Source organism: Pinus tabuliformis, chromosome 8 (genome assembly GCF_031772625.1).
Source record: "Pinus tabuliformis cultivar Carrire ecotype Pingquan chromosome 8, CPIR1, whole genome shotgun sequence".
Lineage (NCBI taxonomy): Eukaryota > Viridiplantae > Streptophyta > Pinopsida > Pinales > Pinaceae > Pinus > Pinus tabuliformis.
The window spans coordinates 925,778,799-925,800,043 of record NC_142294.1 but is presented as its reverse complement, the minus strand read 5'-3'; the positions used below and the strand labels follow the sequence as shown (position 1 = coordinate 925,800,043).

General features: G+C 40.7%; 1 long non-coding RNA gene across 1 annotated transcript; it reads right to left on the bottom strand.

The window, feature by feature from the left end:
• Positions 1-331: 331 nt before the first annotated feature.
• LOC149238548 (uncharacterized) lies at positions 332-793 on the bottom strand. The gene is made up of 2 exons (XR_016245399.1): positions 564-793; positions 332-449 (listed from the first exon to the last, which is right to left on the bottom strand). It is a non-coding gene; the product is annotated as an uncharacterized LOC149238548 (long non-coding RNA).
• Positions 794-21,245: the final 20,452 nt, after the last annotated feature.

Here is a 21,245-nt window from a genome sequence, read left to right as displayed (position 1 = left end):
GTAAAAAAAAATACTTCTGCTGATAAAAAAACTTTCTCCTGATATACAGTGAAGTTGTATTCAAAAAATTTCTGTGGGAAACAATTTTGGTTGTTCAGAAATAATTAGTCATTCACCGCGAGCTCTACAAAGTTGGAGCAACAACGGTATTAACTACGAGCTCTACAAAGTTGGAGTTGGATAATAAAAAGAACAAAACAACCAATAACTGCTTCGCATTCTTTCTGGAAAAAATATTTGGTAATGGCAGGTAAGTATTTTCAAGAAAGAACAAGCTTTCTCCATTTTTCCTTGCATGCACGTGCCACTACAACACTTGAAGACAGTTACAAAAACTAAGAATTGCCTTGGCCGATATTATCATTAACAAATCTGAATATATTGTGTAATAAATAGAACCGTGCGGAAAAACCAAAAAGCAACACCTCGGCACAATAAGAGTACAAGATCTGCAAGACATATGGAGGTTTTAAAAATAGGAAAAAAAGCAGCTAGCAGTCCACTGTACAAAGGTGGAAGGCACTGCAGAAGCACGAGAAACAACTGAACGCCCACTATTCTACCTCAAAATCCTCGTCTAGATCTGTCCTCAGCAATGTTCACTCTCAAGGGCCTCCCATCCAGTTCAGTTCCATCGAGGGCAGCAATGGCATCATTAACTTCACTTTCTGATGAGTATGTAACAAATCCAAAGCCTCGTGACCGCCCAGTTTTTCTATCATATACAACTCTTGCTTCCAAAACCTTTCCATGTTCGCTGAATAATTGCAACAAGCTATTATCATCAGCCTGCCATGGCGCAGGACAACAGCAAACTGGAGAATAAGAACCTGAGCAGAAGTGTTTGGCTAGCTGAGAGACCAAACCCACGAATGCGTGCCGAACGGAGTCTTGTAAACAAAAGTCTATTCGGATGAGAAAACTACAGATGTGTTAATACAGATGCATTAAGATGACATATGCGTTAAGATGACAGATGCGTTAATGGACAGAGCCCAGTGGCGCAGGAATACAGATGCATTAAGATGACATATGCGTTAAGATGACGGATGCATTAATGGACAGAGCCCAGTGGCGCAGGAATATGGAACGATTTTGGATTCTGAGTGTCAGGAACCATGTCAGGGCAATGCAGAGACAGAACGTAGGTAGGCAGATAGAATTATAGAAAGAGCAATGGAGCAGATCAGGAGTTACAAAGATATAAAGGGTAAATAGGGAGCTGGCTCTGATACCATGTCAGGCCAGGAGTAATTCCAGTTTGGCGGAAAACTCAGAAAACTGATTCATTTTATTACATTAGGTAGCTATTATTATATACAAGAATGTGACTGCTTAGTTCATCTTCTGATGACTGTTCACATTTCAGGTTCACCCAACCACAGAGGATTAGGTGTCAATAAAATATAATACACACCCAATATTCTCACACTTGTTGTTTTATTTCAACAGGGGGCCACAAGAGAGATTAGTCATTGATTTAGGCCTACAATGGCCATTATTTCTCTACACCAAGAGAACTTCTCAGTGCTCACAAAATTTGTCAATGCATCTGTAGTATTCTTTGTTATGCTCTTAACCTGCAAAATAATACCCAGATACAAAATATGCGAAGAAAAGATACCCAGAACACAAAATATGCGAAGAAAAGATACCCAGAACACAGAATATGCGAAGAAAAGATACCCAGAACACAGAATAGCAATGATTTTATTATTCAAAGAGCAATGTTCACATGCCTCTTCGAGGGGGCAACCTCCAATAGAGCAGAGCTCGATTACAAAATAAGACACGATGCCCCTCGCAGGGAGTCTCTATCCTTTATATATGACTCATACAGGAAATACCACGGGCCAATACCGTGGGTTTTATTAATACCATCTATCTAATACTACGGCCCATTTGCAACTAACTGTGGTCCCGTCATTAATTGCTGGTTAACCACTTACAAATATTAATATGGGCTTTATTGACTCTTGACTATGACATGATCCCATGACATAAATAAGGGGGTTAGGGTGGGACCCTAACATGCCCTCCCACTTAAGACTAGCCTTGTCCTCAAGGCTGAAGCTGCGGAAACTGCTGAAGAATAGTGGCTGGTTCCCAAGTTGCATCTTCCGGAGAGGTGTCTTTCCATTTGACGAGGACTTCCTTAATCATGCGACCGCGTAGGTGCTTGTCTCGTGTGTCTAGAACCTGTTCGGGTTGAAGCCAGATTGACCCTTCTTCGTCCAATTCAGGTAGACTGGTTTGAACTCGGCAATTGTTCCCAATCACTTTCTTGAGGCATGATACATGGAAAACTGGATGGATTTTTGCCGTAGGTGGCAAAGCCAACTTGTAAGCCACTTCTCCAATGCGCTGAAGTACTTGGTATGGTCCGTAGAATTTTGGAGAGAGATTTTGACAACCTTTGTCTTTGAGTGATGTTTGCTTATATGGTTGCAGCCTCAAAAAGACCTGATCCCCTTCTTGAAATTGGCTCTCCGAGCGATGTTGGTGGGCCTGTTGCTTCATGCGGTTCTGAGCTTGATGAAGATTCTCGCGAAGATGGGCGATCATGGTTGCGCGGTGTTGTAGGAGTTGATCCACTGCTTGTACTTTGGAGCACCCTTTGAGATAAGAAGTAGGGGAAGGCGGAAGTTGACCATAGACTGCTTCATAGGGAGTCATTTTGGTGGTGGCATGATAGTTGGTGTTATAGCACCATTCAGCCAGAGGTAACCACTGTGCCCAAAGGTGTTGCTTTTCTGAAGTGAAACACCTAAGGTAGGTTTCTAGACATTTGTTGACGGCTTCGGTTTGACCATCTGTTTGCGGATGATATGAAGTACTGAGTTTGAGTTGAGTGCCTTGTATTCTGAAGAGTTCCTGCCAAAAATTGCTGGTGAAGATCGGGTCGCGGTCGGACACTATAGAAGTGGGCATGCCATGTAATTTGAAGATCTGATCCATGAAAGATTGAGCAACCAAAGTTGGTGTAAACGGGTGGGGTAGGGCGCAGAAATGAGCATACTTCGACAGTCGGTCCACAACCACCATGATGACTGACTTGTTCCCTGACTTTGGAAGACCTGTAATGAAATCCATAGAAACCTCCATCCAAATTGATGCCGGAATGGGCAATGTTTGTAATGTGCCTGGTGTGTTGATGGTTTCCCCTTTGTGGCGTTGATAGACCTCGCATTCTGCTACGAAAGTAAGGATGTCCTTTTTCATGCCTGTCCAAAAGAATGATGATCTGGTGCGAGCATACGTCTTCTGAAAGCCCGAATGTCCTGCAATGGGAGATGATTGCAATTCTGCCAAAATGCGACTTTTGAGGGTGGATGTTGGTGATATTACGACTCTGTCCTTGTAGCGAAGAATATCATTCTGCCATGAGTAGCCCTTGTTGGAATTAGGATCTACCTGCAATTGAGAAATGAGTTGGGAGAGCCCTGGGTGTGAAAACCATTCCCTGCGAGCCTCTTCAATCCAGTCTGGAATGGGAAGGGAAATTGCGAGCATAGTACTCTCCTCCTCAATTTGGCGCGATAATGCATCTGCTACACTGTTGTCTTTCCCTTTCTTGTAAATGATCTCATAATTATATCCCAGCATTTTGGCTAACCATTTATTTTGTTGTGGGGAGGATAGGAGTTGCTCCAAAAAATATTTAAGACTGTGATGATCTGTGCGGATTTGGAAACGTCGCCCCAATAAGTAAGGTCGCTAGGTCTCGACTGCATGTAAGATGGCCATCATTTCCTTCTCGTAGGTAGATTGGCCCAGATTCCTCCCACTGAGTTGTTGGCTTGTGAAGGCCAATGGTCGCCCTTCCTGCATTAAGACCACCCCAATACCTGTACCCGAAGCATCACATTCAATGACAAAGGATTTGGTGAAGTCAGGTAGTGCTAAGACTGAAGTGGAACACATGGCGTTTTTGGGAGTGGTAAATGCCTGTTGTGCTTCCTCGTTCCAGGAGAAGGAATTTTTCTTTAGGAGTTGAGTGAGGGGCTTCGCTATGCGGCCATAGTTGCGGACAAATTTATGATAATAGCCTGTGAGACCCAAAAATCCTCTCAAGCTCTTCAAGGTCTTAGGTTGAGGCCATTCTTGCATTGCCTGGATCTTTTTGGGGTCCACCTTGACACCTTCACGCCCCACAATGTGGCCCAAATACTCAACTTCTTCCATGCCAAACGAACACTTAGACATCTTGACAAATAATTTATGCTTGCGGAGCAGTTGCAAGAGTAGATCTACATGCTAAAGATGTGCCGCCCAAGTGCCACTATAGATGAGAATGTCATCGAAGAAGACAAGGACAAATTTTCTGAGATATGGTTTGAGGATGTGATTCATAAGACTTTGAAAAGTAGAAGGGGCATTACAGAGACCAAATGGCATTACCAGGTGTAGGAATTTACAGGGTAAGTTCCTCAGAAAGAATACCAAAAGGACACCGCTCACAACCAGATCACAGATCAATACACCAGTATTTTTGACGTGGTTAAAACCCTGAAAGAGGGAAACAGTCCACGACCTGTCCCAACGTGGGTACTATAGGCAATTTATTAATCAAAGAATGAAAATTTACATAAGCTTCTCTCATGCACGGATTACCCGAACAATGACCCTCCATGCTCTTTAAATAAAACTCATGGACCAATCGGGTGTCAAGCCACGGATCAAGTGTCGGTAATACCGAGGAGAGAATGAACCATCGGATCACTACATATCGTGACCGTCGGATTGTAAGTTACAAAATGTACAACGGTAAAGAAACACACTTTACCTAACTCTATACCTAACTCTATACTAGACCAACTTGAACTTAACTATTTCCTATGTGTCGGAATATCCTAACATCCCCCCTTAAGAACAACTTGGGATAGGATTGAAGGATTTACAAATATGACACAATAGGAGAAGGAAGGAGGCACTAGAGCCTATCCCCCCTTAGTGACAACTTCCTGAACTCCAAGCATATATCGAAGTTTAGTGAACTTCGCCTCTGTGAGAGCCTTTGTGAAGATGTCTGCAACCTGATCATCTGTTGAACAATATTGCACTTCAAGAACATGGTCATGAATGAGCTTTCTGATGAAGTGCATGTGAAGTTCAATGTGTTTGCTGCGCTGATGCTGGACTGGATCTTTGCATAACTGAATGGCACTTTGATTATCACACCAAAGTGTGGTTGGATGCTGCTGCTCAAAGCCAAACTCTGATAGGATCTGACGAAGCCACAAGGCTTCCTTACTAGCTTCCACGGCACCACGATACTCTGCTTCTGCTGACGAAAGAGAAATGGCAGCTTGTTTCTTACAAGCCCATGTAATAGGTCCTGAACCAAGAGTGAAGACATAACCGGCAGTAGACTTCCGATCATCAGGGTCACCAGCCCAATCAGAATCAGTGAAACCAACTAACAGAGGAGCTGCTTTGGCACTGTAATGAATCCCAAACTGTACTGTACCTCGAACATAATGAAGTATTCTTTTAGCTGCTTTCCAATGACTTTCACGGGGGTTTTGCATAAAACGAGCAACAAGGCCAACAACAAAGGAAAGATCAGGACGAGTATGGGTTAAATACAAGAGTTTTCCTACAAGTTGACGGTATAAGGTAGCATCAACTTCAGGAGAAGTACAAGAGACTGAAAGTTTGACTCCAGACTGAAAGGGAGAAGGGGCTGGCTTACAGTCTTCCATGTGAAAATGACGAAGAATATCACAAGCATACTTGGACTGGGAAAGGAAAATACCCTCCTTGGATTGCAAGACTTGAAGACCAAGAAAATAGTGTAAGTGTCCTAAGTCTGTCATTTCAAATTTCTTTTTAAGGCTGGACTTCACATGGTTTATAAGGTTGGGATCACTACCAGTAAGAATAAGATCATCAACATAAAGAACAAGGATGATAAGAGAGTTGCCCACTTTCTTGGTGTAGACAGTATTGTCAGAATGACACCTAGAAAAGCCAGATTCTAAAAGAAAGCTATCCATTTTGGCATACCAAGCCCGAGGAGCTTGCTTGAGGCCATAAAGGGATTTCTTAAGTCGACAAACAAGGCTGGAGTCTGTTTGTATGAAGCCAATGGGTTGTTCCATATAGATTTCTTCCTGCAAGTCCCCATGCAAGAAGGCAGATTTAACATCCATCTGATGGACTTCCCATTTTAAAGAGGCAGCAAGGGAAAGAACAAGGCGGATAGAGTTCATTTTGGCAACAGGGGAGAAGGTTTCAGTGTAGTCAATGCCTTCAACCTGTGAAAAGCCCTTAGCAACGAGACGAGCTTTATGTTTATCAACTTTCCCATCTGGTCCATACTTGGTTCTGTAAACCCATTTACATCTAACAAGTTTGCGTCCCTTTGGTAGAGGAACAAGATCCCATGTATCATTTGTCATCAATGAATGATATTCTTCATTCATAGCTGCTTCCCAATGTGGATGGCCTGAAGCTTCTGCAAAAGTGTCAGGATCATGATTTACTGGAGCTTGAGCCAGTAAAGAAGAGGCTCTTTCAAACTGAGAACGTGTACGTCGCTGATCTGTAGGATCACTGGCAAGATCACCTGCTGCATCCCGAGTAGCACGGACCCATCTTGGAAGTTGAGGATCCTGAGAAGGTGGGGGAGGATTATCATCCTCGCTTTCATCATATGAAGAAGAAATGTTTTCAAAAGTAGAAGAGATAGGAAGAGGTGGCACATCCGCCGGACTAGGCTCGCAGGCCGATTTATTTTCATCAAATTTTACATCTCTTCTAATGATAACATTTTTGGACTTAAATGGAATAAGTCTATAACCTTTTACATCTTCAGAATATCCAACAAAAGTACATTTCTCACTCTTAGGTTCTAAAGCTTTATGCTTTTCATCTGGAATATGGGCCCATGCTTCACTTCCAAACACACGAAAGTGACTTACATCTGGTTTAATGGAACTCCAAGCTTCTTCTGGAGTGATATTCTCTAGAACCTTAGTAGGAGTGCGATTGATTATATAATTTGCACAATTAATTGCTTCGGCCCAAAAACTAAGACTGAGTCCTTTAGATTGCAGCATACAATTAGCCATTTCCTTTAAGGTGCGATTTTTCCTTTCAGCTACACCATTTTGTTGTGGAGTGTATGGAACAGTATGTTGCATTTGAATTCCATTTTCAGTGCAAAAGTTGATGAATGTGTTTTTAACATATTCTCCACCATTATCAGTTCTTAGCTTAAGAATTTGATGTCCAGATTGTTTTTCAACAAAGGCTTTGAAGGCCAAAAATGTGTTAAATACTTCACTCTTGAGTTTTAAGAAGTATACCCAAGTGCGTCTGGAGAAATCATCAATGAAAGTTAAGAAGTACTTGCAGCCAGAGAATGAAGCAACGGGAAGAGGACCACATAAATCACTGTGCACAAGCTGTAAAGGGGCTGAGGCGTGCCAAGAGGCACGTTTGTCAAAACTGTCCCGATGATGTTTTCCGAGTACACATCCGGAACAAACACCATCTCTGCAAGATACCATAGGAAGACCTGTCACCATATTTCTTTACATAGATGCTGAAGGGAGCGATAGTTTAAGTGACCAAATCGCTCATGCCAAAGTTTGCTCACTTCATCATTATGAGCAACAAATACTGAGGGAAGATTTGATGACCCAAAGTTGTGAAACTTATACAACCTTGTGGAATCATCAGCAAGACCAGTAGCTAGAATCTGTTTAGGATCTTTTAGATCCTTGATTACAACATCATGAGGTGAAAATTCAACAATTTTACCTTCACCTGAATGAGTTATCTGATAAACAGATAGAAGGTTGCAGGATAAGGTTGGAACACATAATACATCATTAAACTGACCATTGTCTAGATGAACAGTTCCAGTCCCTACAACATTAAGAGATCTATCATCACCAACATATATATTTTTGGTGTTACAATCATTTAAAGAAGAAAACATGGCTTGGTTTTTGGCCATGTGATAAGAGGCTCCAGAATCAATGAGCCACTCATGAGAATGAGAAGAAGAAGAAGATACATTTAATGCATAACCAGACTGAGATGATTGACAACGACATGCAGAAAGTGCCATTCCGGAAGTTGAAGTTGAAGTAGGCTCCACATGGATGTTATGTTTCTTCATTGCGGCTTCCAAGGCTTCCATCTTCTTAAAGCATTTAGATTCTAAGTGGCCATCTCGATTACAAAAGTTACAATGTCTATCAGTCTTCTTCCATTTGTTTTTATTGGTCTTATCATTTTGCTGAAATGATCTTTCATTTTGAGGCTGAGTTGGTTTAGGACCATTCTTTTGAGGATATGACTTCTTAGGATTCTTTGAATTTGGTTGCTGCTGGGTGGCTAACGCTTTCGTGGAAGAGTTTCCAAGATTAAGAAGACCAAGGTGTAAGAGTTTTTCTTGTTCTCTTATTAAGGAATCACAAAAGGAGTCAAAGGAAGGGGCCTTGTAGTCTTTTCCTTGACAAATGAAAGCTTCCCTTGTAGAATGGAAAGTGGAAACAAATACAGAGTAGGCTGGTCCCAACTTAGTAAGGATGAAATAAATAAGGTTACCATCTTCTTTCTTAACTTTAACACCTTCCAAGAGATATCTAAGGGTCTTGAATTTGGACAAGAAATCTTCAATGCAAGAAAAATTATTAGGATCCAAAGTAAGCAACTCATTTTCAAGTTGATGGGCTCTAATTTCATTTTTAATCCCAAAAACTTTAGCGAGTTTTTCTAATGCTTCATGAGGAGTCTCAAGTTCTGCAATGTGGAATCTAAGATCAGGAGAAATAGACATCCCTATCAAACCACGTGCTTGATCTTGTCTATTTTCCCATTTTGTAGCCTTATCTTCATCTTTTGGTTTCTTCTCTTGGTCTGTGGCTATTCTGAAGAGACCTTTACTTCTAAGTAAATCTTCCATGTAGGCTACCCATTGGAAGTAGTTAGTGCTGTCAAGAATGACTTGGCATGGACTTTCCATTAAAAAAAAAAAAAATGAAGCTGAGGATGCTGAAAGTAAGTGTTCCAATGGATAGACCTTGAAAAAATAGGCGGTTTTAAAAAAAACGGCTCTGAAAAAGGCTTCCGGATGAAGAAGTTATGGCTTTTTGAAAAAAAATTGTTGACGTTGCCGGCAAAGTGCGTGAATGTGCGGGAATGAAAAAATCCGCCCCCACAAAATGGAGACTTGAACCCAAGACCTCTACTCTCTTAAAATAGCTTTGAACCAATTGATCTATACAAAAAATGTGTGAGAGAGAGAGAGAGAGAGAGAGAGAGAGGGGGGGGGGGGGCTTGGTTTGTGTGCTTGCCTTGAGAAAGCTCTTTTTCCCTACAAAACACAAAACACAAAACCCAACACGAATATGCAAAGAAAAACGAACCTTGCGGCTCGAAGTTAGCTTTAGCCAAAAAACTAGAAATTTAAAAAAAAAAATCTCAAAGTTAGCTTTAGCTGAAAAACTAAATATTTTTCTCAATGTTTCTGATTTTCCGAGATCACACTAAGGTGCAGGGAAAAGAGCATACGCATGAGAAAAATCCTTCCTTTCTGTTTCTGATTTGCCCAGATCGCACAGAGTCGCAGGGCAAAGAGCATACGCAGAAATGAAAGGTATAGATCCGGTTAGAAAAAAGGCTAAATAAACCGAAACCGAAATAAGCAGAGAGAAAATAACAGTAAACTGCAAAAAACATTGTATACCTCCCGATCTGAAAAATGACGCAGCTAGGGCTACCGGAAACCTTTTCGCGTGAAACGAAAGGGGTTCCTCACTGGAACAGATGCTCCGAACGCAACAGAGCAGTCCTCTCGGCCCGAAAGCAGTCAAAAACAGCAGATTTAGGAAACGACAGCCGCATGCAGTTCTACCGGCTTCAGATTTGGATCACCAATGGACGCGGCCCTCAAATAGCTCTGATACCATGTAGGAATTTATAGGGTAAGTTCCTCAGAAAGAATACCAAAAGGACACCGCTCACAACCAGATCACATATCAATACACCAGTATTTTTGACGTGGTTAAAACCCTCAAAGAGGGAAACAGTCCACGGCCTGTCCCAACGTGGGTACTACAGGCAATTTATTAATCAAAGAATGAAAATTTACATAAGCTTCTCTCATGCAAGGATTACCCGAACAATGACCCTCCATGCGCTTTAAATAGAACTCATGGACCAATCGGGTGTCAAGCCACGGATCAAGTGTCGGTAATACCGAGGAGAGAATGAACCGTCAGATCACTACATATCGTGACCGTCGGATTGTAAGTTACAAAATGTACAACGGTAAAGAAACACACTTTACCTAACTCTATACCTAACTCTATACTAGACCAAGTTGAACTTACTATTTCCTATGTGTCGGAATATCCTAACACCAGGAACTCATAATGGCCTTCATGAGTTCTGAAAGCCGTCTTGGGAATGTCGACTTCCTTCATGCGAATTTGGTGGTAGTCGGAGCGAAGATCCAACTTAGTGAAGAATTGAGCCCCATTGAGTTCGTCCAGCAAATCATCAACCACCGGGATGGGAAATTTATCTTTGACTGTCAACTTGTTGAGGGCCCTGAAGTTGGGACACATCCGCCACTCCCCATCTTTCTTGAGGACCATGACCACTGGGGATGAATAAGGACTAATGCTGGGACGAATGACACCTGCTTCCAACAATTCCTTGATGATTTTTTCTATTTCATTCTTTTGGGTGAACGGATATCTGTATGGCCGCACATTTGGGGGTTGGGCCCCTGGAACCAAGGTGATGCTATGATCATGTTCCCCTCGCGAGGGTGGAAGCTCATGAGGTTTGTCAAAGACCGTCCGATGGTTATTTAAAATCTGCTGCATCTCAGGATGAATTGGCAGAGACATGGTTTCGATTACCTGGATGGCATTAAATTGAGCTACCACTCCATGATGGCCCTTTTTTAACAATTTTTCCATCCTATGCGAGCTGATGATAGAGGGGGCTCCCGCCTGGAGTCCACGGAGGGTATGTGTGGAGTTGTTCTGCTTAAAACTCATATATAACTCCTGGAAATCCATTGTGATTGGCCCAAGAGTGCGGAGCCATTCAGTGCCTAGGACAATGTCGCAACCCCCCATGTGTATGGCAAACATGTGGGTTTTCAACTGATAATCCCCCATTTGAAGTTTGACATTTTCACAGCGGCCTTCACATTTCATTGTGCCCCCATCTGCAATTTGGACTTGGAAGTTAGAAACTGCCCGTACAAAACAATGCGCTGCTTCGGTGATTTTTTGATGGATGAAATTATGGGTACTTCCACTATCAATCAAGACTACTATTGGGCGATGTTTAAGAAAACCCCTGATTTTGAGAGTTTGAGGGGAAGAAATTCCTGCCAACGAATTTAGCGAAATAACTGGTTCGTCAGATACAATCTCCTTTTGGTTGTCTTCTTCGATCGCCTCCGGTTCCTCAAGTGGTGGATCTTCCTCGGTGGAGCTGTAGTCAGTGGCATCTATTTGAAAAAACATGGGCTCCTTGCATTTATGACCCGGGGAATATTTTTCATCACAGTAGTAACATAGTCCTTGCTTCCTTCTTTCGGCCATTTCCGCAGGTGACACCTTTTGAATCTTAAGTGTCTGAGTCGTGTTGGGAGCCTGTGGGGGACGACCTTTAGCGGGGAAATTGGGGCGGCTGTATTGGGCTGCTAATGCACGTTCCACCTTACGAGCTACCTGGCAAGCCTCTGTCCACGTGGGAGGGTGGTGGAGTAGAACTTGAGCTTTGATGGCTTCTTTAAGACCGCTGATAAAAAATTCCGTGTAGAACTCATCTGTGAGACCCTTAGTGCAGAAGGCTAAGGCTTCAAAAGCGGTAATATATTCATCCACTGTACCCATCTGTCGGAGCTTAGTGAGACGCCCCAAAAAAGAGTCTTCCTGTTCAAAGCGATTTCGAAGAGCTTTGGTAAATTGGTCCCAATTCTGAAAAGGTCCATTGCAACGCTGATGCCATTCCGCCCATTGCCATCGTTCATTGTCCAAGTACATGGTCCCCACCATAAGCTTAGTCCAATCATCTGGGATATGATTCAATCTGAAATACTGCTCCATTTGTGCTAGCCATGTTGACGTGTGAGAACCGTCAAATTTATGCATATCCAACTTGGGAGGTCGCTGACTGGTTGGTGGATGGGTGTGCCAGACGTGAGGAGAGTGGCTCGACTCACCCTCATGGTATTCAGGGCCCTTATACGCCTCCTCGTGGGCTGGTTCCTTGCCCTTCGAGAGTGCTTCCTGTACCTGGAGAGTTAGTCCGCTAATCTCACGTTTGAGGGAGTTCATCGCAGTGTGGATGGTGTTCACAGTGTCTTCAAGTTTGTCCATCCTTTCATTGGCCATTGCTTGAGCTCTAGTTTCTACCATACACCAACCAGATGAAAAATTGGGACCGCCTAAATTTTTTTTCTAATAAATTGAATGTTACCACCTTGCTCAGCTCGCCATCCTGATTCTGATGGGCTAGATCACCAATAAGCACCCCGGCAGATCTCAGACTCCTTTTTTGGAAAACTCCTAACGGAGTTTTACTCCTTTATCAATACTGCAGTCACCAAATCCTCAAAATGTCAATGCTGCCAAAAGTCCTGCGAAAAGTAGACCCCGGTATAGGAACCCTTCACAACAACTCTGATCTGGTGGATCTAAGAGATCTGAATGGTGGAACAACTGCTGCTGCGAATCTGATGGAGCTGCGGGACTGATGTCTGCTGCTGCGGCACGTCTTTGCACATGCAGATCTGGAATAGATGATGTGTGACCCCCCGATAGAAAAGGGAACTATGGTCTAGAGGAGTGTCAGGTGCTACAGATCGCAATATACATAAGGGTCTGACAGTAGTACTCGGCCCAATGTTTCAAGGCTCTAACTAAGGAGGATCGACCGTACCCTTAGCCGTACAACCCGACTACCCTATCGTACGGGCCAGTAATCTCTCCGAGTGCTGTTCTCGGTGTACTGTAGCCACAAGACGGCCGAAGGTTTATCTATGGCGAGGTTTCAAGGGAGCCTAGGGGGCTTCCTATATACCCAGAGGGTACGTGGAAGACAGTCCGTGCGCGGTTCTGTCTAATGCACTACTACTCGAAGGGGTACCCACAGGGGTTACAAGGGAGTCCAACAGACGTGACCACCTCTTGTATTTCCTGCGTGCATGCCTCCCCAAATCCACAGGTTTATGCGCTTAACGACAAATCCCGTGGTTTAAAGACGCCGGAACACGTCTCTAGCCAAAAAAAATTTGCTAAAAATTGGAGATCCCACCGAGCCCTGGAAAGTGCTCTGATACCACTTGTTATGCTCTTAACCTGCAAAATAATACCCAGATACAGAATATGCGAAGAAAAGATACCTAGAACATAGAATATGCGAAGAAAAGATACCTAAAACACAGAATAGCAATGATTTTATTATTCAAAGAGCAATGTTCACATGCCTCTTCGAGGGGGCAACCTCCAATAGAGCAGAGCTCGATTACAAAATAAGACACGATGCCCCTCGCAGGGAGTCTCTATCCTTTATATATGACTCATACATGCAATACCATGGGCCAATACCGTGGGTTTTATTAATACCATCTATCTAATACTACGGCCCATTTGCAACTAACTATGGTCCCGTCATTAATTGCTGGTTAACCACTTACAAATATTAATATGGGCTTTATTGACTCTTGATTATGACGTGATCCCATGACATAAATAAGGGGGTTAGGGTGGGACCCTAGCATTCTTCAAAGTGTCCAGCTTTACTAGCAACACCTTTTTATCCTCAACCATATCCCTCACAAAGTGATACTGCACATCAATGTGCTTTGTCTTTATATGATAAGCAAGGTTCTTTGCCAAGAAAACTACACTTGAACACAATATCTCGCAACTAACCCCATACTTGAACACAATATCTGCAACTTAACTTCTTCCTTTCTCACATGAGTTGCTGCCATGTATTCTGCCTTTGTAGTTGAAAGTGCCACTACAAGCTATCTCTTACTCATCCAACTAACTGCACCTCCAAATATGTTAAACATATACCCACTTGTAGATATTCTCTGATCCAAATATCCATCCTAGTCTGCATCAACAAAGCCATGAATGTCCAAAACTTTGTCCAATCCTGGTCTTCCTTGGTAGCACAAACCATAATCACTAGTGCCACGGAAACACTTGAAAACCCGCTTCACTATTGTCCAATTCTCCTTCCTTGGTTTTGACATAAGCTTGCTCAATAATCCCACTACATGTGCAATGTCTGGTCTAGTGCATACCATTTCATACATCAGGCTACCGACTGCACTTGCATATGGAACACGGGACATGTCCTCTTCCTCTTCTTGTGTCTTGGGACATTGCTCGGCAGATAACTTTACACCTACAGGAATAGGAACCTTCACTAATTTACTATCCTGCATATTAAACCTTTGCAATATTTTCTTGACATACTTCCTCTGGTTTAACTAGAGCTTCCTCATTTCCCAATCTCATTTAGTTTCTGTGCCCAAAATATAGTTTTCAACACCAATATCTTTCATGTTGAATTTTAAGGACAATTGGGTCTTCAAATCCTGGATAATTTCTTTGTCATTTCCAACAAGCAACATATCATCCACATACAAGACCAGATAAATAACACAATCACCATTTAATTTAAAATACACACAGTGATCTACTTTTCTTCTGGTGAAGCCAAGTACCCATATAAATATATCAATTTTCTGATACCACATCCTTGGTGACTTTTTTAACCCATACAAAGACTTTTTTTAACTTATATACCAGTTCTTTCTTACCCTTCACCGCAAAGCCTTCAGGTTGCTTCATGTAGATCTCTTCCTCCAGATCCCCGTGAAGAAATATTTTCTTCACATCCATCTATTCTACCTAAAAATCAAAAGAAACAAAAATAGATAAAAGTAATATAATAGAAGCTACCTTGGCAACAGGAGAAAAAATATCACAAAAATCAATTCCCGACACCTGGGAATAACCTTTTTCTACCAAGCGAGATTTGTATTTCTCCACCTTGCCTTCTGCATTCATCTTCTTCTTAAAGGCCCATTTGTTTCCAATGGGTTTCCTTCCAGCTAGCAAATCCACCAAATCCCAAGCCTTATTTTTGTGCAAAGATACCATTTCATCAACCATGGCCGCCTTCAAGATTTTGTCATCCTCTGAATCTACTGCTTCCCTCACAGTTCTGGGATCATCATCAGTAGTAGATAAAGAAAGGTTTGAACAGAAAGAATATGGACTATACCTTTCTAGCTGCCTTATTTCTTTAACAGATCTTCTCACAACTAGAGTTTGTGGCTCTTCATCTTCTGATTCCTCTTCTTCCGTAGAGTCTGATTCTTCCTCCTTTAGCTCAAACTCTATATTCTCAAGTTCCTTTGGTAGGAATTCATGTTTAATAACATCTTTCACCTCTCTAAACACCACATCTCGTTTGTACACAACCTTCCTTGTTTCTAGGTTCCAAAGCTTATAATGTTTTAAACCATCCTTATACCCAATAAAGATGCACCTTTCAGATTTACTATCCAACTTTGTTCTTTTCTCCTTTGGAACATGTACATATGCATCACATCCAAATACCATCAGATGTGAAAGAGAAGGTTTCTTACCATTCCATACCTCTTGTGGATTCTTATCCTCCAATGTTGATGAAGGTGATATGTTTCCCAGGTAACATGGAGTCTCCACGACCTCTTCCCAGAATTCATGTCCTAACAAGGCACCACTGAGCATGCTTCCTTCCTTTTCCATCAACGTCCTATTCATTCTTTCTACAACTCCATTTTGCTGAGGTGTGTATGGAGTATTCTTCTGTTGTGCTATACCACACTTCTTACAGAACTCTTCAAATTCCTTCTTGCAAAACTCTCCACCATTATTCATCCTCAACACCTTTATCTTCTTCTCTGCTAGCTTTCCACCAGAGCCTTAAATTCTTTAAACTTGTCAAAGACTTTAGATTTCTTCATGAGGAAATGTATCCATGTATTCCTTGAGAATTCATCTATAAATGATACATAGTATACAAACTTACCCTGTGATGGAATCGACACATGTCCAAACACATCACTGTGCACAAGTTCTAATATTAATTTCGCCCTCTTAGCATGAGAGGGGAAACTCACCTGATTCTGCTTCCCATATACACAATTTTCACATAAATAAAAATCGAGAGAGAAATTAGACATAAATTCTACCATACCATTACCATGAAATATCCAAAGGCCCTTCTCTCTAATATGTCCAAGCCTTTGATGCCATAGCATGGTATTTTCTCCAGAGACCACTAGATTTTCTGCTCCACTTTCAGGAACCACAAAATTGTTGCACCCATCAATAATAGTGCTACCCTGAAGCTTGTACAGAGTTCCAATCTGAACTCCGCACATCAATACCAGTGCTCCCCAAACCATCTTGCAGGTATCTTTCTTAGACACTTATTTTCCACCTACATCATCTAGCTTGCTTACAAAAATCGGATTTATGGCCAATGTAGGAATATGCAGAAAACTCGGAAGTGTTCTAATCTTCCCACCTTGCAACTTCAACTTGAATTTTCCATGACCGATGATTCTAGCGTTCCTGTCATCCCCTAAGAAGACATCACCACTGTCATATTTCTCATACTCATAGAACCACTCTCTATGTGGTGTGAAGTGAAATGATGCACCTAAGTCAATCAACCATACCTCATGATCTACATGTGTACTTGAAGAAGAAGCCAAGTACACATCCCCACCTTCATATGAGGTGGTTTTCACCTCTGCAAAAGGAGAATCATTAGATCCCTTTCCTTTCTTAGGAGCTTTAGATTTACAGTCCCTTTTAAAGTGCCATTCCTTTCTGCATTTCCACCACACCTTTATAGGGTTTATTGGAGATTTAGATCTCCCTCTAGATGTTGATCTCCTACTTGAGGACTTATTTTTGTTTCTGTTTTAGGATCTTCCTCATAAAAACAAGGCATCACCATTATAGCCCTTCATATTTTTCCATAGGAACAGTTTACTCACTAGAGACTCAAATTGGTAAAAATTCCCTAACTTGTCCCACAAGGCCTTCGTTGAAGCTTCCCTTGATACACTCAGCAATACCGAATCCGAGACACAAAATTTTATTGTGCTCTTTTCCTTCCGATCTAACTTCGCCCAATATTCATATGAAATTGTTTTTAGTTTAGTACCTGGGGCTACCGTGACGCATTAATCTTTATCCACCAGCAAATCCTGCATCTTGAATTTCCACAACTCAAAACTCTGACCATTAAATTTCTTGATCTCTATCTTTCCACTGCTCACCATCTTCTTTCACCACAAAAATCGCTCCCATAGATCTCCCATCGAACAGGGTCTACCATAGGCTTGAGAAAAACCCCTCAGTAGCAAAGGTGTCCCCTTGAAGCCAAAACAAGTCTGATACCAAATGTAGGTTTTAACCCCGTGCAGAAATTCCCTGCATACGAATTCTGAAAAATAGAAAAATAAACAATGGCGAGAGCATAAAACTTAAAACAAATATACACAAAGATTTTCCCCTAGATCCCAAAACTGGGACTACCAGATTGATTTTTCATTGTATTCCTTTCAATGTTACAATACATATATATACATGTCAAAGCATTCATAAACCCTAATCGATTAACCCTGAATTAGAACATAATGGTAGTTCCCTTGACCGGATCTACAAAATACCATGGATAGAAAACCATCGTGCCCAAAACCATGTGCAAAATCCATGCACAAAACCATAGGTAGGTTTGCCCACCTAATATAGGGTCCAATTTTTTTTTCCCGAGGCATTGCCTTGGACCCCATGCAGAGGGGATACCACCCCCCTGCATACCCCATGACAACAAAGCCAGTCTCCCCCCTTGCTACAAACCCGACGCAACGTACATGAGGGGCTACCCCCCTTTCTCCCCCTTGCACATGGGGTAATCATGGAAAGAATATAACACACACCCAACAACTCTCATGCACTAGATGAGGCTCATGAGGTGGCTAACAAGTAATGGGAGCATACCCATCCTACAAATTAGAGTTGAGCTTCCTAGGGTAGAAGAGGAGGTCCATCAAGAAAGAATGTTTTTACACAATTAGGAAATGGATGAGGACATTGGGAACTATATTATAAATACTAGAAGTTCTAGGGATAGGGACACTAAGTATTAATTTATTGTGGGATTATATTGGCATATGAAGACTCTTATTATAAAGGCTTTGCTAGAACGTGACTAGGCTAGACAAGAGCTACTCCTTGAAATAGATGAAATCACATTACAGTTGTAAGAAATCAAGATATGGATGTTTATCTTGGAAGATTTCAATATTGCTCCTACGCCCAGTTTGAAAGAGTTGTCTAACACCTGTGTGCCGCCATTGATTTGTGGTTAGATTATCAAATGAATTGTAGCTCTTTTTTATTAGGCTTGTTAGTTGTCCAGATATTTTAGGCACTCGTTGTATTATGAGGCTCCTGATTGTTATATGGACTTTTTTTTCTCATGGTGGATTTTTAGTTTTCTTTTGCTTGTAAATTTAGACATGAATAAATGGATTGATAGTATTTTTTTTTATTGGCTTGATTTCCTTAATAAAAACCACATCATTCATATTATCCTTTCTGTTTACTTAATATAATAACTTACCAAAAAAAAATTTGTACTTAAATTAATGAAAAAATCTAAAAACACTGAACCTAGAATTGAAAAATGATTTAATGACAGTTTGAATTTTCCAAAGTATATGTTTGCATGAAAATAAGTACAATGAAAATTCATGTAGGGAACATTTTTTTTAAGTAGGAATTTTCATTAATGGGTTAGAAGATTACATAAATATCTGTCTTTGGCTTGCCAATAGGGAAATTAGACCAAAGACAAAATAACATGATGTTAGAAATTGTCCAAAATTGGGCTATCCCTACAAAGGGAAAAATAGCCAATAGTCTAACGAGATAAAAAATTAAATTTTTCACTAGCATACAAAAATTTTGACAGGAAAGGATTATAAATAAAAAAAATCTTGCAGATGGGAAAACCAATCGTACAAGAAAATACCATAATAATCAGAGAGTGCACAAGAGTGAGATGAATATCCAAATATAAAAACATGCTGATAATGAGGAAAGGAAAGTATTCAAATCCATGGTAGGGCCTCCATCCTTGAAATTTGGGGTAGATCTTGGCCAAGGGGATGACCAAATGTCTAGGAGGAATAGGCATCATTTTACCTATTGTAACATTTTCTTGGCAATCAAACTTATAATTTTTTTTGGGCTTTGCCAGAAATGTCAACTTCCTTGGGTGTTCTCATCCCCTTGGTGATTGGTATTTGGCTAAAGAGTTATGTTGTCTTATACTAGTCACTATAATTTCCATCCAAAAGAAAAAGAAGTTTGATCTAGAGAATGAGTCAACCTGTGGGATTACACATTACCTTCATGGAATATTGTCACTTTTTTACAAGGATTCCCTATGAAATGTGTGTGTAAATAGGCTCTTATTCATTGATATACATTGTTGTACTTATTAAGTGTGACCTTGAGGCTTCCCCTATGGTAAATTGTTACAACCTTGAGGTGGAGAGAGTCCTCGTCCTTCAATATCTATGGCACTGTTTTAGAGGATGCATTGTAGTATGATTGGTCACACATGTCAAAGTTGGCAGGTTGTTTGGGGTTGTTTTCTACTTCATTCAATTCATACTTGTTGAGCATTTCAAGAATGGAAAATATTATTGATCATTATATATAGATATGGATGGATAGAGAAAGGAATATGATGTTGATATTATTGAGCAAGACTTTGATCATAAAATATTTGGATGAAATTTTGTGTTATTATCCATATAGTTATTATGGAGTATATAAGTGGAGTTAGTGAACGGAGCATTGATATATTTTAAATAACGTTGGCATAGTTATAATAACTTTGACTTATCCTTCTAAAACCGTTGGCAGATGGACAAGACTGTTGGCATATTGAAACATCAAGAGTTTTTCTTAGCAATAGAAAGAGATTGTCACTTATACAACCATTGTCATGGTGATATTAAAGAAATCATATATAAATAAATTGTTATATGGAAAAATAGAGACATCAACGCTTGTGTTTTAATTGTTGCTTCCGAAAATAAAGAGTTATAAAAAATTCTTTGAGTGTTTTTATGAATTTAAAAGATCAGAAATAGGAAACATCTGAGGAATCTGCAACCTACGTGACTATTTCAGAGGTAATGCATAGTCAACCAAGAAAGTTGAATGTATCAAATGTTGCTAACAAAACAAATGATTGTGCAAGCACCATCAATATAGATATTTCAGAACGTGATCAATATATTGTGGGGTTCTTCACTGCTTAGCTTGTCTATTCTATGTGTTGCACTGGGAATCTGAAGTGTTGGATGGAATGAACATATGGTAGTACCTTTGCTTCTTGGTATTAATAATTTTTCCAAACAGGAAATGCATTTTATATAAAACGCCTGTGGTTTTGAAAGGTGAGTATTGGCTTGTGAAAATCAATGGCTCAGATTGAAAAGCACAACCCCTTACCGATTCAATGTTTAATGTAGGGGTCTTCCATTATATGTTTTGACAAAAACCATCTTTTGCATACGTGGTAGCATATGGTGAATAGTAGGGCCCCCTGCTTTAAACCAGATACCACTACAAACCCCTTTAGAATTCCACTTTTGTTTTTCACAATGTCATTATTCCAACATGAGTGTAGGACCCGATAAAGAGAAATTTTATTGTGGTAATGGTTTCAGTTTCAATTGTGCAAAAATAAGAGGGTATGCTACTAGAACTTTGCACCAACAATCAAGTTGGACTTCTGATGGAAGTAACTCACATACTTTGAGAAAATGGGAACACTCATAGTAGGATTGCCCATTTTTCAATATCATTTCAAATACCATTCATTAAATTTGATCTCACATTCTATGGATAAAGATTGCACAGGAGTCACATTTCAGCAAAGACTAACTTGCAATAGCTAGTGTGATCTACAACTACTAAAATTTCGAAGAAAAGTTCTAGACCGATGTTTATCTATTTGTGAAAGTACAACTAGGAAGCCGAATAGAAAAATTGAGAATTTCCTAGAATTGAGGCACGAATCTCCTTTTTGAAATAAGGATTTGGTTTTCATGATATTGATTTTAGATGTATTGAGAGAGCTTGAAGTTG